Here is a 20,528-nt window from a genome sequence, read left to right as displayed (position 1 = left end):
GGAGCTTAGGGAATACAGATCTCTTGATAATGGTGGCAACATCAAGTTTGGAAATAATTCTTTCGGCACCATAAAGGGATACGGGATGATAACAAATGGGGACTTTACTATAAGGAAGGTGGCTTATGTGGAAGGACTCCAACACAACCTAATTAGTGTATCTCAGCTTGTTGGAGGTACAGGTCTCAAAGTCTCGTTCGATGATGAAGGTTCTGAAATCATAGAGAAAAAGTCAAAGAAAGTGATTCTCAAGTCAGAGCGAAAGGGTGAAATGTTTCCCTTAAACCTCAAACCCATCAAAGGAAACCCAGCTATATGCTTGTTGTCAAAAGCTCAATCCGACGAAAGCTGGTTGTGGCACCGAAGATTATCTCATCTCAATTTTAAAGATATCAACCAACTTGTCACTGGAGGTCATGTTAGGGGTCTTCCATTGCTCAAGTTCGACAGAGATCATTTGTGTGCTGCATGCGAAATGGGGAAGCAGAGTCGTCAAAGTCACCCATCTATAATCAACACAAAAGTTGTTGAACCACTCGAATTACTTCATATTGATTTGTGTGGTCCTTCATCTATCGAAAGCATCGGTGGTAGCAAGTATATTCTTGTTATCGTTGATGACTTTTCACGATTTACATGGGTGTTCTTTCTAAAGCTCAAATCTGAAGCGACTCAAAAGCTGAAAGTGTTTATCAAGCAAATTGAAGTACAGCTCAAGAAGGTTGTTCGCAACATCAGAAGCGACAATGGTCTCGAATTCAAGAACAGGGAGTTTGAAGAATTTCTTGCAGAAAAGGGAATTAGACACAATTTCTCAACTCCCTACACACCGCAACAGAACGGAATAGTCGAAAGACGAAACCGATCTTTGTGTGAAGCTGCCCGAACTATGCTAAGTTTCGCTTCCTTACCTCTTTATTTTTGGGCTGACGCTATTTCGGCTGCTTGTTTTACACAGAACAGGTCCTATCTCAACAAGAGGTTCGCACTCACTCCATATGAGATACCGAACAACAGAAAGCCAAATGTGAAATTTTTCCATGTGTTCGGCTCAAGGTGTTTCATCTTTAATTCTAAAGAACACCGCAACAAGTTTGATGTCAAAGCCGACGAGGGAATATTTCTGGGTTACTCGCTCACATCCAAGGCATACAGGGTCCTAAACAAGCGTTCGAGAAAGATTGAAGAGACATACTATGTGACCTTTGACGACAACTATGTCAAGAAGCTACAGGCTAAAGAAGACACCGCTGGGGAAATCTTTCCTCTAACTGGCCAGGTCACAGTCTCGGTCGCCAACTTATATGACACATTTCTGGAGCTCTTTGACGAACCGGAGAACGCTTCACTCTCCGAAGCAGGTGCAGCAGATAACAAAGTTGATCACATGAAGCAGATTGTCGAAGATGCTGCAAGAAGAATGCATGAAGGAGATTCAACCACTAACGACTCTCCATCCAACAACGCTCAAGTCGAGGGGGAGCCAAGCTCACAAGTTGAGGGGGAGCCAAGCTTACAGGTCCAGGGGGAGCCAAATTCTACAACTTCAACCGAAGGTCCTTCATCAACCGAAGAGGCCTCAACACCAGGAAGCTCAGAACCACAAGAAACACCTGAACCTCATGTCTCTCAAAACTCATCAATTGAGGACGAACATTATGATCTGACACTTGATTACGATAGCTAATCTGAGCCAGACGAAATAATTAATGCTGAACTAGATCCAACCTTTAATCCGAATTACCCTCCTCTTATCAAATGGACCAGAGATCATCCTGTCTCTCAAGTAGTTGGCGATGTTTCTGAAAAGGTTCTGACCCGATCACAACTGAAGGCAAAACAGACTTCCTTATTTTCAAAGGTTGAGTTTTGTATGTTTAACTCATTCGTATCAAAATTTGAACCGAAGACAGTTAACTCTGCCCTAGATCACTCTGATTGGGTTCAAGCTATGCAAGATGAACTGAACGAATTTGAAAGGAACAAAGTCTGGCGCCTCATTCCAACTCCTCCAGATGCTTCGGTTGTTGGTCTCAAATGGGTTTTTAGGAACAAAATGGACAAGGAAGGTAATGTTATACGGAACAAGGCTCGTCTGGTGGTAAAGGGATACTGTCAGGAGGAAGGGATAGACTATGAAGAGACTTTCGCTCCAGTAGCTAGGCTAGAATCTGTTAGACTATTTCTGTCTTATGCTGCTCACAAGAACTTTGAGGTTTTCCAAATGGATGTCAAGTGTGCATTTCTCAATGGAGAACTCGAAGAAACTGTGTACGTGGAGCAACCTCCCGGGTTCGTGAACGAAAAGCATCCAAATCATTGGTATATTTTGGATAAAGCTGTGTACGGCCTCAAGCAAGCTCCGAGGGCCTGGTATGAAACGCTTACAAAATTTTTAAAGATGTCTAAATTCAAACAAGGTTCGGTTGACCCAACCTTCTTTCGCAAAAAAGAAGGTAACCACCTTATGATAGTTCAAATTTATGTCGATGACATCATCTTTGGCTCCACGAATCCCAGCTTAACAGCTGAATTCAGAAAGCTAATGGAGACTAAGTTTGAAATGAGCTCAATGGGTCCTATTAACTTTTTCCTTGGTTTAAACATAAGACAGGGACCCGAAGGCATCTTTATTAATCAGGAAGCTTACACGAAGACTCTCCTAGCAAAGTTTGGTATGATGGGAGACACAAAAGTCAAAGTCCCAATGGCATTCGACACCAAGCTTACCCCATCCCTAGACAAACCGGCTGTCGATATCACACTCTATCGTCAAATGATTTGATCACTGATGTATCTAACTGCTAGCAAACTTGATATCATGTTTTCTGTGTGTTATTGTGCTCGATTTCAGGCAAACCCACGCGAACCTCACATGCTTGCAGTGAAGAACATCTTACGATATCTTAAGCGAACCACCTCCTTAGGTCTATGGTATCCATCCAACTCAGGCTTCTTTGCTCAAGCCTATTCTGATGCTGACCTTGGAGGATGTGGACTCGACCGTAAAAGCACAACTGGTGGTTGTCAATTTCTTGACGGGAAGTTAGTCAGCTGGCAATCCAAGAAACAAACGTGCGTGTCGCTATCTACTGCCGAAGCGGAATACATTGCAGCTGCATCCTGCACATCACAAGTGATTTGGATCCAAAGTCAACTTCGAGACTATGGACTCAATATGAAGAAGATCCCACTATATTGTGACTCTGAAAGTGCAATTAGGATCTCTCATAACCCAGTGCAACACTCCAAAACCAAACATATAGCACTGCGGTATCACTTCATCAAAGATCACGTGGAAGATGGAAATGTCGAAGTTCACTTCGTAAGAACCACTGATCAACTGGCTGACGTCTTTACAAAAGCTCTTCCTGAAGCATCATTCAATAAAATATTGCAAGGACTAGGTATGATGGAATCAGGGTCAGTACCTCACACTATCTCTCCAACTCAAAAGTAAGAACCGAAACCAACCGAACGTTCGGGTTCGGTTCAACTATCTGACTCACTCATTACTTCAAAGGTAGTTTTTCAATGTTGTATATTTCTTGTACAATTCTGTTTTTCCTCGTGTTAAAAAAAAAAAAAAAATCTTTTCCTTGTTTGCTTAAATTTCCTGGTTCCTCAAAATTTTATTGAACCGAAACCAACCGAAGGTTCGGGTTCGGTTTTTCAAAATTTTCTAGAACCGAAACCAACCGAAGGTTCGGGTTCGGTTTTTCAGAATTTTCTAGAACCGAAACCAACCGAAGGTTCAGGTTCGGTTTTTCAAAATTTTCAACAACCGAAACCAACTAAATGTTCGGGTTCGGTTTTTCTTTTGTCAAATTTTCAAGTTGTTTAAAAAAAAAAAAAATTCTGTTATCGTCTAATTTTCTTTAAGTCTTATTTTTTTTTTTTTAAAAAAAAAATCTCAAAAACTCCAATTTTTTTTTTCATTTCTTGTGTGTTCGTGTTCGTTTATGGGGATAAATTTGATGAAATACCTAAGTGTCCCTAGAAGCATGCTGCTGTATGTGTCTCAAGCCTCATAAGATTTTGAATAATGGCCCTCATGACCTGGTATACACAAACCTTGTCTTCCCAATAAGGCCAACTCATTTATTCTAATCGTGAGCTACCTCACTCTTTTCTCACATGAGTTAAGAGTTTCCTGCTTGGTACTTCTTTTCGCAGCAGAGGTACATCGCTCTCTTACACCATCTCCACATTACTTCTCCACTACACTCATTCCATCATAGTAACCCTTGAGACTCTCAGAAATTACCACTGAGGTTTATGGTTACACAACATCTGTGTTTATGATCTTAGTATTGTGTCACTACGAACTAAGTGAAACCCAAAATTCAACACCTAATGAATTGACGGTGAACAATTAAATTGCTCAAGTATTCACTACAGAATTGACGAAAGTACCCTATTAAAATCTCCAATTTTATGTGATTCCTATGAAATTGTTTAAACCCAAAACATTTCTTCCCTTGGGATCGTGTTCTTATTTTTCTTTCTGAGATTTTATTTCTTTTCAAGTCACTCTTATTTAGCCTAATTAAAAGAAGCCTTTCAACATTTCTTAATAAATGGTTGATCGTAATTTAACGAGAATCCTCTTTTAAACCTTAAGTTCTTTCTTGTCCTGTGATATTAAATGCGCGTGTGGGAATAGTAACGGCTTGTCCCTATGAAACGGCGCTTGTTGGGCGGCGTAATCCTAGGAACCTGACACTCTCTCTCCTACGTGATCATCGCACGCCCCAACTGTCGTCCATCTGTCACTCAACAACCCGGTTCAAATTTCCATAAGAGATTTGAAACGATTTTTCTCTCTCCTATCTCCCACTATAAATAGCCTACTACACCACCTTTTACCTTTTTACCATCTTCAAAATTTCCAGAACGCAAACACTCTCAAACAGTTTCCTGTTCATCATCTTCTTCACACCTGCATCAATGGTTGATTCCTCCTCAGTTCATGCTACCTCACAGATCCTTCCCATTCGCCCACAACAATGTTTGGTCATTGATCTTAACCCACTGGCATACGACTCCTATATGTCGCCGGTCATAGAGTGCTTGAAGTATTCCCAACTTGTTCCGGCTCTTACCAGAATCGAATCGGTGCCGATGGTGGCCCTATCGCAGGTCTACGCGACTGCATATTACGACAAGACTGTCGACCGGGTGTTTTTTGAGATTGGAGAACACAAAACCTCCGTCTCTCGTCCACGTTTCTGCACCTTGCTAGGGTTTGCTACTGACCCTTCAAGAGTTCATCCGGAGTCGATACAGATTGGTCATCTGTATAACATGTTTTACAACATGGGATACACAGAAGTTTTCACCTCTGTCGCAAGATTCAAAAAGTCATGCTTGCCGCCACAATGGAACGGTTTATTTACAATCCTTTTCAAGGGATTGTCAGAGAGAAGTTCAGGATCAGATGGCGCAAGTCGTCTCTTCCTCACCATCATGTACGGGGTTTACAATGGGATTAACCTGGATTATGGGTTTGTCCTATGGCAACAACTTATTCAAAGCCTCTCCTCTTCATCCCGACACTCTGAGGTCTCGTTGGCCCGATTCTGGATCCTAATCACAAAATGGGCCATGGATAGATTTGATGTTCCCACTGTTGAAGGTGCATCGATGTCTTCTGTTGGTACTTTCCATACCAAGAAGATCATCGTCTCAGATGCATCAAAATTCTCCTTTATTGGCTCTATCCCGGAGTCAATGTATGGTGATGTGCCTTCTGATAGCAGGTTGATTCGGAAGCTCAAGGAGCTAAGGCCATCTGGTCCAAGGGATCTGACCCCAGTGAGCAGGGGCAAAAAGGCAGACAAAGGGAAGCAAACGTCCAAAGCTCCAAAGGGGCCTTCTCCTAAAAAGAGGAAACAACCGAAAGCTGCACAATCCCCACCACCGAAGAAGAGGAAGACCCAACCGAAGCGAAAGCTTGTAATACCCTCTTCTTCGAGTGACTCTGAGGGTGAGAGTTCGGGTTCTGACAACTCTCAAGGGGACGCATCTCCTCAACGAGGCAACACACCACCTCGGTCCCCTACCCCAGAGATGGAACTACCAATTTCCCCAATTCCTTCCCCTCCACCAATCTTTACAACTACAACCGAATCACCACATGTAACCGAACCTCCTCAACCCAAAACCCAAACAACCGAAACTACCCATACTCAACCACCAACCAAAATTATACCATCACCCACTCAACCTGATCCTACCAAACCCACAACACCCCCAACCTCTCCACCCCCTTCATCTCCTGAAAATGCATCTGAGGGCGAAAACCCTTATCTTGGGGGAGAAAACATGATCTTTGATTCGGTCTACTATAGTCCGTTTCAAGTTCAAAGTGACGAGGAGGATGATGCTCCAGTAACCAAGAAGCATCTCAAAGAGCTCAACGAGAATATTGACCTACTTCTCGCCTCCTCTTCCAACCAGCAGTCCTCTCTGTCTGAAGCTGCCCTTCAGAAGATTGTTGATGCCTTCTCCAGGGCTCAACATGATTCAGCGGCCTCAGCAACTGCTGCAATTGAAGCATCTACCAGGGCATATGAGGCAGCGACCGAAAAAGTCGATAAACTATTTTCTGATGCCTCTACCCTGCTGCAGTCCCTGCAGGAAAGTGCAGATGCCACAAAGACATATTTGGAACCAATTGTCCAACAATTGGCCAACTTTGTCTCATCAGAGTTGCCTTCGTTCACTACTCTACGCCAAACCATAAGCGACGACAACTCGGCCTTTCGTGCCTCCATTGATGCTCGCCTCAACAAACTACAAGAGGATCTTGCAACCGAGCGTTCGTTAATGGACGATCTGGCAACCAAAACAACCGCACTTGAGGTCAAGACAACTCAACTCTCTCAATCCCAACAACAACCGGAAGATCTTCGATCTGAACGGGAGGTGGTCAAGACGTGTGTTTCGGATGTTCACGCTGTTATATCCAACATTCTGGAAGCACACGATCCCATCTTAAACTTTTCGGTGAGGCGTTCCCTTGCTGAAAAGCTCTCTCTAGCCATCGATCTTCTTAACAAAGTAGAAGGGCTCCCAAGTTTCGTGTCCATTCCGAAACAAGGGGGAGATGAGAAGACAGGATCAAAACCACCTCCTTCCTCCAAAGCTACTCACACGACCGAACCATCTCCGATTGGTCATGCTTTAGGCTCGGGTGTGAAGGACAAAGGCAAAAACATAGCTGAGGACGAAGATGAAGAAGGCGACAAGGAGACCATTGCTGACATTTTAAAACGAAAGAACAGTCGCAAGGTTGATGAAGATGCCAGTCGTGTGGCGCGAGAGGCTGGTGAAGCCGAACGCAAACAAAAAGAAGCCCACGATCTCCTTGAGAGCCGGAAGACTCTCTTCCCTGCCTGGAACAGGGAACGTTTAATCAAAGAGGCCATTGAAACTCCCAGCATCTTATGGCTCGAGCCGGTTATATCGTTCGACTGCAACAACACTGTCGATTCGCAGTTCGATATGCCGCTGACTCGAAAGCCGTTCATCTTCCACGTCTTCTCTAACATCTTTGAAGTCCCTCACCTGAACGCTGAGCTTGACAGGGAGCTCATTGACTTCTATCTGGCGGCTGCTCTCCACAATTCCTTACTTGGAGCGCCCAGAAGATTGTAAACGTTCGGGTGCTGAAACCTTATATTGAGGGACGTTTTATAAATGTTCGGTTCAAGTTGATTCGGGGATCTGCAAGAACTGCTCATCTTATCTCCCTGGCAGATCTACTGAATCTAAATCCTCATGATTGGATTGTCCTGTATAATATCCTTTTGACTAATGAAGCTGAATATGGTCCCATTCTAGACCATGTCAAAAGGATGTTAGTCTGCTACATCATTGAGGTTGCCCTAATGGATCAGGAGGTCGCCACAGTCTTCAAGAAGAAACCCAAAATTGCTCCTGTGGGATCGGCCAGTGATCTCAATCAAATGCTACTGGGCAGGATCGACCCGAGACGCAACTCGGTTATGTTCACTAGAGCGGAAGGACAGAAATGTCTCTTCGCTTTAGCTGACAAGCATCTTTACACCACAACCTGTTTGGAGCATGTGCTATTCATTGTCAAACGGTGTAAAGAGAACTCGGCTGATGATGTCAAGTATTTTGAAGATATGATTAACTGGTACATCCGGTTTAGACAGACCATTCTTTCCATCACCAAATGTCTGTTGAGTACCGTGAAGAAGAAGGTACCTGCTTCAGCTGCTGGCCCCAGTAACTAGTGAAGGTCTCGCTCCAAATTGACACAGAGGGGGAGATTGTTGGGCTGGAGATCATTTTTGAAGATTGCGTCTTTTGGGCTCGTTTAGCATAAGGCTTTTTGTATTCCGGTTTGGGCCTGTCCAACCCTAAACCTTTTATGTTTTGTATATAAGTTTACGCTTGCATGCATATTAGGTTAAGGTTTTTGAGAGATCTGAGAATAGCGATACATATAGACGATAACAGGTTTCTTTGATCGTTCTTGTAACCTTCCAATCCTCTACAGTTGATGTTCTTAATCGAGCTCTTCTGAGGATTTTGTTTAATCATTCGACTTGTTTGATTCCATCTTGACTTATTCTTTTTATTGCGTTCTTATTGTTTACGTTTATATACTTGTTCAAGATCTAATCGATCTTTATAGATTAAAGGTTAGTTTAATCTCATCAGTTGGAAAATATTAATTTTCGTGCATAAGAGTGTGAAAGATAAAGAAATAAAGCAAGTGTGTATTGGACGTGAGTGATGTCTTTTCAGAAGACAGAAAGCAGAGGATCCCGGGCATGAATCACTTCCTTCAAAGTCAAGAGAGACTTGAAGTGCTTGTGTGGTTTCCCGAAAAATATGATCAACTGTTTATTAATAAACATTAAAAGGCTTCTTTTGATCATAGGAATTGGGTGGCTGTCCTCCAACCGAACATTGAGTTTTAACATAAAACCGATTGTTGGTAGAGGTACCTGTGAGACCGATGTGATCTATTGAACAGGTAGGTGGGATTTATTATGTTAATGACTTATAGGAAGCAAAAATCTCAAAAAAAAAAATAAACTGGACCTCTTTAGGAAGAAATGTCTTAGCTGTAGACGATTTCATAAAAGATCACGCAAAATAAAAAGAGATTTCGTTAGGTAAGCAGTTAATGCTTGAGTATATCACTCACCGTCAATTCATTTTTGGTGTTAGATTTTGGGTTTCACTTAGAACGTGGTAATCGTATCCAAGATCATAAACACAGATGTTGTGTAACCATAAACCTCAGCGGTAAAGACCGAAAGTCTCAGGGTTATGATAGTGAACCGAAGGTAGATGGAGAATATAATGAGGTGGTTAAGGAACTGAATGCACCTTATGCTAGTTAAGCATGACAGAGTAAAGAAACTCTTAACTCAAATGAGAAGAGTAAGGTAGCTCTAGACCGAGTGAGGTAAAATAGCCTGATTTGGAAGAAACAATGGGTATCGATCGAATCATTAAGGCTTACTCGAGATCATAGAGGCTTTATGACAACATACAGCAGCATGCTTCTAGGGACCCTTAACTAGGTTGTGTGAAAGTTAAAACATACCTGCTTTAGATCTATCGACGGTTATACTTGTGTTTACCTATTAATGACAGACACCAAACAAAACAAACAAGCAATTGAAACAAATAAAATATTTTTAAGTAATTTTCCGAAAAAGAAATAAAAACAGAAAGATAAAATATTTTTGGATTTTTGAAATTTTCTGAAAAAGAATAAAAACAGAAAGATAAAATATTTTTGGATTTTTGAAATTTTCTGAAAAAGAATAAAAACAGAAAGACTTAAAATATACAACCGAAACCTTATCTTATTAATGAGAGTGGCAAAATAAATCGATCATTCAATTTTCCTATGTTTCGGAGAATTACGGAGTCGAGATAGACAGAGCGGTCTGTCCATGTCAGTTCCCCAAAAATCTAGAGCAGAGATAGACCGAGCGGTCTGTCTATCTCGGTTGTCTTAATTTTAAAGAGAGATTTGAGGATTCGGTACCGACTCTCCTTCCATCATACCCAAACCTTGTAAGATTTTATTGAAGGTTGTTTTTGGTAAGGCTTTAGTAAAGATGTCAGCCAGTTGATCCGCAGAATGAAAAAAATGTACTTCTACGTTCCCGTCTTCTACATGTTCCTTGATGAAATGATACCTAAGTGCAATGTGCTTGGTTTTCAAATGTTGCACTGGATTATGACAAATCCTGATTGCACTTTCAGAGTCACAATAGAGAGGGATCTTTTTCATACTTAGCCCATAATCTCTTAACTGACTTTGAATCCAAACAACCTGAGAGGTACATGATGCGGCAAACACAGGTTTGTTTCTTTGATTGCCAACTGACAAGTTTTCCGTCAAGGGATTGACATCCTCCGGTAGTGCTTTTCCTGTCCAGTCCACATCCTCCAAGATCAGCATCTGAAAAGGCTTGTATGAAGAATCCAGATCTTGCAGGATACCAGAGACCAAGAGATGAAGTCTTCTTCAGATATCGAAAAAAATTCTTAATAGCAAGCATGTGGGGTTCTCTTGGATTAGATTGAAACCTAGCACAATAACAAACAGAGAACATGATATCTGGTCTACTAGTTGTTATATACATAAGGGATCCTATCATTTGTCGATAAAGAGTTATGTCCACAGCCGGTTTCTCCAGGGATGGAGTTAGCTTGGTGCCGAATGCCATGGGAACCTTTACTTTTGAATCACCCTTCATTCCAAATTTAGTCAGCAGATTTTTGGTGTATGCTTCCTGGTTTATAAAGATACCTTCTGGTCCCTGTCTAATATTCAAACCAAGGAAGAAGTTAATTGGACCCATTGTGCTCATTTCAAATTTAGTCTCCATCAATTTTCTGAATTCAGTGGTTAAGCTAGGATTCGTGGAGCCGAAGATGATATCATCGACATAAATCTGAACAATCATCAAATGTTCGCCTTCCTTCTTTCGAAAGAAGTTTGGGTCAACCGAACCTTGTTTAAACTTTGACATTTTTAGAAAGCGAGTAAGAGTTTCATACCAGGCTCTTGGTGCTTGCTTTAGCCCATAGACAGCTTTATCCAGTACATACTAATGATTCGGGTACTTTTCATTCACAAAACTAGGTGGTTGCTCAACATAGACAGTTTCTTCTAATTCTCCATTCAAGAATGCACATTTGACATCCATTTGGAAAACTTCGAAGTTCTTGTGAGCGGCATATGCTAGAAAATTTCAAACAGACTCTGACCTTGCCACAGGAGCAAAATTTTCTTCATAATCAATCCCTCCTTCTTGACAATATCCTTTTACAACCAACCGAGCTTTGTTACGAATGACATTCCCTTCTTTGTCCAGCTTATTCCTAAACACCCATTTCAAGACGACAACAGAGGCATCTTTAAGTGTAGGAATCAATCTACAAACTCTGTTTCGTTCAAATTCATTGAGCTCATCCTGCATTGCTTGAAACCAATCAGAATGATCAAGTGCAGCATTTACGGTTTTCGGCTCTATTTTGGAGATAAAAGAGTTAAACATAAAAAATTCCACTTTAGAGAATAATGTTGTTTGTTTCGCCTTCAGTTGAGATATAGTAAGAACACTTTCGGAGGATTCACCAATAATTTGCTCTTTGGGATGGTCTTTTATCCATCTTACTAGCGGAGGATAGCTTGGATCATATTCTGGATTTAATTCTGCTTCAACTTTAACTTCAACATCTTACAGATCCCCTTCACCTTCGTCAGTAGAAGTATCACTTGTTTTCTCCTTCTCCCCTTCGACTGGCGAAGTGAAGCCTTTGTCTTCAGCAGAATCGGCAGTGGGTATCTCCCCCTCGATTGGACTATCACCTGTTGATTTCGGTTCAGTTGTTTGAGTATCAGTTGAACTATTAGATATTGGGGCGGAATTATGATTCTCCCCCTCGACAGGAACTCCAGATGGTTTGCAAGTGGTAGAGTACTCCCCCTGGAACGTTGAATCGGTGTTTGAAGTACTAGGTGATGGTGTAGGAATAGGTGTTTTGGTTTCCAATGATTTGGCAGCTTCATCTATTACTTTCTTCAGATTATCTACCTTGTTGTCTGCTGCTTGCCTCCGAATGTATTGCCTTTTCTGGTTCATCAAATAACCGAATGTATTCATCAAACAGATTGGATATTGGAACCGAGACCTGTCCAGATTCTGGAAATGTCTCCTGAAGCATCTTGTCACACCCCCAAACCAGTACGGCGGAAACGTTCGGGGGCGGAGGACGTCATATTCAGTATCATAATAGTTCATAGAAAGGAAAGTACACACCACCATATATATTTAAAGTTCCCAAGATGTTTACATAATTGTATTCATTACATGTTCAAAAGGTAAATACATAAACATCTTTCAAAAGAAGTAATTAATGCCAGCGCGTTAATCCCAAAAGTTGATTTCCAAACCTGCTTAGCGATTCCCTGAGAATACAAGTTATTTCAAAAAAAAGTGTCAACAATTAAGTTGGTGAGTTCGTAAGTAGTTTAGAAAAATTGAATGCCATTCCAAAATGGGTGTATGTTTTCCAGAAAACTCAGTATTTCAAGTGTGAAGAGTTATGACTTGTTGTGTTGAAAATGGATGTATTAGATCCAGAAAATCCCATATTTTCCCTAATGGTTGAGATATGATTTGTTGTGTTTTCCAAGAAAAACCCTTATTCTCTTATAAAAGTATGAAATGCATATGAATGTTCGTGTTATAAGTTGTAAATAATTGCACTAGGAAAATCCCTTATTTTCCTATTAGTTGTTTGGTTTGTATACAGGAAAAACCCTTATTTTCCTAACATGACTGGCAGTCTCTAAGACCGAAAGTTGCAAGAAACCGTCGTTCTTAAAAGTTGTGTCATAGTTTTATATAATAAAGCTATACGAAGATCGCATTTGTTAGATGAACAATAGTTTTAATAGCTACTCGTTCACAAAAGCATAATACTATAATAATTGTATATCCGATGAGTTTTATAACCATACTAAACATAATATGCCTGTAACGACGTTCTTCAGGCGTCGCAGCGTTATGACAACTATCACCCCAAAGGACGGACTGTAGCTAACAGGCAGGGCGCGGGATCATGACTTCCCTTATAGATCTATACACATTTGACACGTTCTCCGAACGGGAGACTCTGGTTATAGACAGGACTTGCAGCATTACTTTCTAATAAAGAAAAGTAACGTTTGAAGATATACACGTCTCATGGATTCTCAACTAAGCCTGTATTAAAGTGATAGTTTTTGTATGCAAAATTTATCGTTTTTCACAATGTTTGACAAAGCATAAATCATAAGTTTTTAGAATGTATAAAACGACTTAACAATGAAAGGTACTTTGAAATCATTATATACTTTGCATAAGTCTAATGCACACAAAGTATGACAAGCGTTTTCCATAATAGTAATGAGTTCCAAGTGATTTATTCGGTAAAACAAGCGAAGTGAAACTTTATAAAATACACGATAATAACCGTATGTTTACTTGTATCCCCCCCCCCCCCCCAAAAGAGTATAAAAGAATTTAAAATGTATTTAAAGTGTGTTTGAAAGGGTTATGAACTCACTTGAAAGTTTGAAGATAGCAAGATGGAAAACCGGGCAGAGTTTCATCTTGGGAAATGGATTTTCCTCGGGATTCTCGGGATTTCTCGGGAGTAAATTCGACCTTCGGGACTTGCACAAAATGACTAGAGGTTTGGGTTAGTGCGAGCACAGAAAACGAGGCAAAACGCAAGAAAATAGAGAGAGAATGAGCAATTTTTCCGGGAACCCTCGCATCCCTTTTATAGGGGGCTGGAATCGCCTCCGTACGCGGGGCGTACGCGTACGTCGGGCATGACCGAGTCCTCGACTGCCTTGCACTTCGGACGGGACGGGGGGGGGGGGGGGGGGGGGGTAGGCTCGCATAGGGGCGACGTGTCGAGTACACTGGGCGTACTCGCGTGACTCAGACTTCGGATAATACCGAATTTTTGAATAAAAATATATATTAATTATTTATCAAACTTCAAAAATTCATATCTCCTTCATACGAACTCCGTTTTCGACGTTCTTTATATCCACACGTAGGTGAGACTAAAATCTACAACTTTCGTTTAGATTCCGTCGGCAAATTCCAAAATTATTTTTATTATTTATTTATTAAAATGACGTGATTAAGGAATTTCTTTAAAAATTCATAACTTTTTCATACGATGTCCGTTTTGAGCGTTCTTTTTATGCACGTTTGTAGTTTAACGATATCTATGACTTTCATTTAGACACCTAAGGTCAAAAAGTGTTTTATTGAAACTTTGCGTTTTTACGTAACTTCGCATTGCCGGTTTTTGTCGGAAAACTTAGAATGGTCATAACTTCTTCGTTATAACTCGGATTTTTGTGTTATTTGTATGTTTGGAAACCTTAAGAAGATACCTACCACATAGCGTACTCCAAACAGAGCTTTTGAATACTTTATTTTTTGATGATATTCTAATCCCTTTTTCAAAGTGGTTACAAGACTCGATCTTTGATGACTTGAAATGACGGGTTGTTACATCATCCCCCTGTAAGAGGGAATTTCGTTCCGAAATTTGAATACACAAGAAAAGTCTTAGGGGCTGAGGAAGAGGTGTGGATACTTCTGTTGCATTTGATCTTCTCGTTCCCACGTGAACTCAGGTCCCCTCTTAGCATTCCATCGGACCTTTACTATTGGAATGCGGCTCTATTTAGTTCGTTTAACTTCCCTATCCATGATCTCGACGGGTTCTTCCACAAATTTAAGATTTTCATTTAGTTCGATCTCATCGAGTGGAATTACAAGTGTTTCGTCGGACAAACACTTCTTCAGGTTTGATACGTGGAATACTGGATGTACTTTGTTAAGCTCGGTTGGAAGTCGGAGTTTGTAGGCCACTGGACCAACTCTTGAAATGATTTCGAAGGGTCCAATGTACCTAGGATTTAGCTTCCCATGTTTTCAAAGCGTATCATGCCCTTCCAGGGTGAGACCTTCAGTAGTAGACGATCGCCAATCTGAAATTCCAAGGGTTTACGTCTTTTGTCGGCATAGCTCTTCTGCCTATCCCTCGAGGATTTCAGTTGTTCTCGTATTTGCACGATCTTTTCAGTAGTTTCTCTGATGATCTCCGGACCAGTGAGGGTGCTATCAGGGACTAGACCTTTTGCTAATTGTGTGTCGCCCACTTCCATCCAGCACAGAGGTGATCTGCACTTACGGCCGTAAAGGGCTTCAAATGGAGCAGTATTGATACTAGTATGATAACTATTGTTATAAGAGAACTCGACCAAAGGTAAGTGAACATCCCATGCCTTACCAAAGTCGATTACAGATGCTCGCAACATGTCTTCCAAGGTTTGGATCGTCCTTTCACTCTGTCCGTCAATTTGGGGGTGATAGGTTGTACTCATGTCCAATCTTGTTCCCATGGATGTTTGCAATGATTGCCAGAATCTGGATGTGAATCTGCTGTCTTTTTTCCGGGATGATAGAAATTGGCACTCCATGGATTCGTACGATCTCTCGGATGTAGATTCTCGATAGCTTTTCCATTTTATCAGTTTCCTTTATCGGTAGGAAATGAGCGGACTTGGTTAATCTAATGATGATTACCCAAATAGTATCATGGCCACCCTGAGTTTTGGGCAGTTTCGTTATGAAGTCCATGGAAATCTGCTCCCATTTCCACTCAGGAATTTCAGGTTGTTGGAGTAGCCCTGAGGGTTTCTGGTGTTCTATTTTTATCTTGGCGCAAGTCAAACACTTGCTCACATATGTAGCGATCTCTGCTTTCATGTTTGGCCACCAGTAGAGTTGCTTGAGGTCTTGATACATCTTGTCTGACCCGGGGTGTACAGAGTCTGGAGTCTTGTGTGCCTCGCTCATAACTACCTCTCTAAATCCACCAAACTTGGGTGTCCATATTCGGTTCATGAGGTAGCGTGCTCCGTCACTCTTGATTTCTAAGTTCTTGTCCATTACCCTAAGGGTCTCACCTGTCACGTTTTCGGGTTTCAAGGCCTCTATTTGAGCTTCCTTGACTTGTGCTGACAGGTGCGAATGGATCGACATGGCTAATGACTTCACTTTTCGGCCAGAGTACTCCTTACGACTAAGGGCATCTGCCATGACATTTGCCTTTCCTGGATGATAGAGAATCTCACATTCGTAGTCGTTGAGCAATTCGACCCAATGTCACTGTCTCATGTTCAACTCCTTCTGGTCGAAGATGTGTTGTAGGCTCTTGTGATCTGTAAAGATGGTGCACTTGGTACCATATAGGTAGTGTCTCCAGATTTTAAGAGCGAAGACCACCGCCCCAAGTTCTAAATCGTGAGTGGTGTAGTTGACCTCATGCGTTTTCAGTTGTCGTGAGGCATATGCAATAACCTTTCCTCTCTACATTAGTACACAGCCCAGCCCTTGCTTCAAAGCGTCGCAATACACCACAAAATCTTCGGTCCCTTCTGGAAGAGAAATGATGGGCGCACTGCAAAGGGCCTGTTTCAAAGTCTTAAATGCAGCATCTTGCTTTTCTCCCCAATTGTAGGTCACACCTTTCTGGGTTAGGGCGGTAAGAGGCTTTGCGATGCTGGAGAAATTCTAAATGAACCTTCGATAATAACCAGCAAGACCTAGAAATTGGCGAATTTCTGTTGGTGTAGTTGGTGCAGACCAGTTTTTGATAGCCTTGATTTTTGATGGATCCACGTGGATTCCTTCCTTGCTGACCACGTGACCGAGGAAGTCCACCTTTCTAATCCAAAACTCACATTTTGAGAATTTTGCATATAGTCTCCAGTCCGTAACGTCTCTAAGACTTGCCTAAGATGTTGACTATGCTCTTCTTTATTCTTTGAATAAATGAGTATGTCGTCTATGAATACTATCACAAATTTATCCAAGAATGGACGACATACCCGATTCATTAGATCCATGAATACGGCCGGGGCATTGGTTAGTCCGAACGGCATCACTACGAACTTGTAATGTTCGTATCTCGTTCGGAAGGCTGTCTTGGGAACATCACTCTCCAGGACTCGTAGTTGGTGATATCCTGACCTCAGATCGATCTTGTAGAAGTAGTTGGCTCCTTGGAGTTGGTCGAATAAGTCATCGATTCGGGGTAGGGGGTATCGGTTTTTGATGGTAAGTTTGTTGAGTTCTCGGTAGTCAATGCACATTCTGAATGATCCATCCTTCTTTTTCACGAACAACACGGGTGCTCCCCATGGTGAGAAGCTTGGCCTGATGAATCCTTTTCCAAGTAGCTCATTCAGTTGGCTGGATAGCTCTTCCATCTCTGTCGGGGCTAATCGATAGGGTGCTTTGGCTACTGGAGTAGCTCCAGGAACCAGATCGATCCTAAACTCGACTTGTCTCATGGGAGGTATTCCCGGATGGTCCTCGGGAAAAACATCGGGAAAATCGCATACATCGGGCACATTCTTGATGTCCTGGACTTCGCATTTCACATCTACAACATGTGCCAAAATTGCGTGACACTCCTTGCGTAGGCATTTCTAAGCTTGGATACTTGAGATGATACGAAAAGTGGTACTGGGTTTGTCGCCTAAGACAATGAAAGTTTCGCCGGTTAGCAGATTAAGGCGAACGGCCTTATCGTAACATGAAATGTCCGCATGATGAGAACTCAGCCAATCCATGCCAACAATGACATCGAAACTCTTAATTGAGTCTGGCATGAGGCTGATTGATAAGGGATTATCGTTTAATGTTAGGGTGCAGTTTAAGTATATCTCCTTAGTGCCTTCGGTTTTCCCGTTGGCCATTTCTACTATGAATGGTTCACTTAATGATTGTGGTATTGATTTTAGCAGGCCTTTAAAGTCGTGACTCACAAAACTCCTTTCCGCTCCACTATCAAACAAAATGCATGCATATGAGTTATCGAGAAGAAACGTACCCGTAACAACAATAGGGTCCGCAATGGCTTCATCTTGTCCCATTGCGAAAACTCAGCCCCTTCCTCCGGTATTCCGGTTGTTTGCCTTTGGGCAGTCCCTGCGGTAGTGCCCCGTGTCTCCGCACTCAAAGCAGGTGCGGCTTACCCCGGTATTAGTAGTGGGGAGGATGGTTGGGTTGGCTCTTTGCAATAGCGGGCTGTATGTCCCTTCTTATTGCACTTGGTGCATTGAAGATCATCACAAGGACCGTGGTGGTGGAAGTTGCATCGGTTGCACTTAGGAAGTTTCCCATTATATGAGCTTGTGGGGGCAAGGTTGGCAGGTACAGTCATAGCGTGGGTCGCTATTACTTGTTGTTTCTTGGGGTTTTCCTGGAGGGCTTGTCCCCTCCTTTTGTTCCAAGGCCTACTCTAGCCCTGAGCCTCCTTAGATGGATTTGCGGTTGTTGCAATGGTACCCTATTTTACTCCATGGTCGATGAGTCGCTGAGCCAGGCGTTTAGCACTGTTGTAGGTAACAGGGCTGGAAGCTAGGACATGCCCTTGAATCTGGGGTGACAACCCCCAAATGTACCTTTCAACCTTCTTTGATTCTGGGTTGACCATGGCAGGGCACAATGCAGCGAGGTCGTTGAACCTAGCTGTGTAGGCGACTAGGTCAGACCCAGTCATTTTCAGATTCCAGAGCTCCTGCTCAAGCTTTTGCACTTCGCCCCTTGGGCAGTATTCTTCCAGTAGTAGAACCTTCAAATCCTCCCAACTCATGGCGATGGCGACAGTGAACGTCACCGAATTCACATGGCTTTTTCACCAAGTGAGGGCTCGATCTATGAAAGTGCAAGCAGCGAACTTGATTTTGCTTGCTTCCAGGCATGAGCAGATCTCGAAGACCGTTTCTGTCTTCTCGAACCATTGCATTAGTGCAATGACTCCCCCAATTCAATTAAAAGTTTTTGGCTTAGCATTAGAGAACTCCTTGTAAGTACATTCTCTTACTTGGCCATGACCAGTGCCATGATTTGAATGATTCGTGCTGCTTCCTGCCCCTCCATTTCCGTGGGAGTTTATTTGCGAGAGGGCTGCAATTACTGCTGCTGTGATAGCAGCCTGGACCATGGCTGGATCATAAGTTGGTGGTGGAGGTGGTGGTGGTGTCGTGCCCGGCCTGGGCCTTAGGTTTGGATGAGGAGGCATCGCGCTGCCAAAAGAAAATGAAAGATTTATAAGTTTTGGTAGTTTAGAGTTGAACGATATTGAGTTAACTTCTAATAGTTCTAAGAAATTGGGTTTGACCGACACAAGGTTTTGAGCTTGAAAATAAAGTTTGAATAGATGTACCTATGAATTGAACGAACTACGCATGATTAACAACAAGAAAAGGGATATACCCTTATATATATTAAACATATAGTTGTGTTACAGCGGGGTCTAGACAAAAGTTATTGACCTTTCTAAAGGCCTCCCATTACAGAACAATTTAAAGAAAATAATACTTTTATCCGAAGTCCTAATTTATAACAAAATTTGAGAGTCGGGCAAGTACTATTTGCGGTGCGGTTTGCGTTTGGAGCTCGACTCCGTGTCGGACTGCTTCGACTCCATGAGGCGCCTATCAAACGCAGCTTGTTGTTCCCTCAATTCTGCGAAGGCTGCATTTGCTTGTGCTTGAAATGCTTCGGCGCGAATGTGGATGTCGTTCTGCAACATCTCTAGGCGGTTGATCTCGGCCGTGTGGATTTGTACTTCCACATTGACCTCTCGGATTCGGTTGGCTTGCACTCCGGATTGATAGTACTGGTTGGCGAGTTTGCCAACCATGACCGGAAGTGCTCGGTCGGCTGATCCCCCGCCTCTGACATCATAGAAGTCTCGGCACATGCCGTAGGGAGGGCGTAAGCTTTGTTGTTGGCTCCAATGATGGAGGTGACTTCCCCACATAGGAGTGGGTCCTTGGAAGTTCCTCACGTGAACGGGAGGTTGTGGGATTGGTGGATTGATAATTTATGGCTCCGAATCTGTGCTAGAGTCATCCCCTTCCTCCAACTCTATAGGCTCTTCGTCTTCTTCAGGATCTTCTTTGATCCATCCTCCATTACCTTGGTTGGGGTAGTAGGGGTCATTGGGGTGATGGAATCCCGCCATTTAGACTGTACGAGAATAGGGTTAAAAATTTACTATAAGCTAGAGCACATGAAACTCACCCTTAAGTTTAATGGTTGATGGCAACACAAAAACTCCCTTATTATTATGTAATGATGTGCTTTTGGTAAGTTTTAAAATCGTTGTCCACTGCAGACACTCATTGGCATACGTTAGTCGGCTCTCGGACAAATATAGTTGATCAGGCTATATTCTTTCCAGTTCCGATTACATGTCCCAAGGCGTACCTGTATTGCACAACTTATTTATAATACTTATAGAGTTATTCGATATGAAGCTGTTATTAGTATGAAATGAGTGCATGCTTACCTTAAAACTAAATAAATTTAATTTCAAAAGTACAACTCTTCTCAGAGTGTTTTTTTTTTTTGCCCAGTTGA

The sequence above is a fragment of the Lactuca saligna genome, chromosome 4 (assembly GCF_052625555.1).
Source record: "Lactuca saligna cultivar CGN05327 chromosome 4, ASM5262555v1, whole genome shotgun sequence".
Lineage (NCBI taxonomy): Eukaryota > Viridiplantae > Streptophyta > Magnoliopsida > Asterales > Asteraceae > Lactuca > Lactuca saligna.
This window is presented reverse-complemented; position numbering follows the sequence as displayed.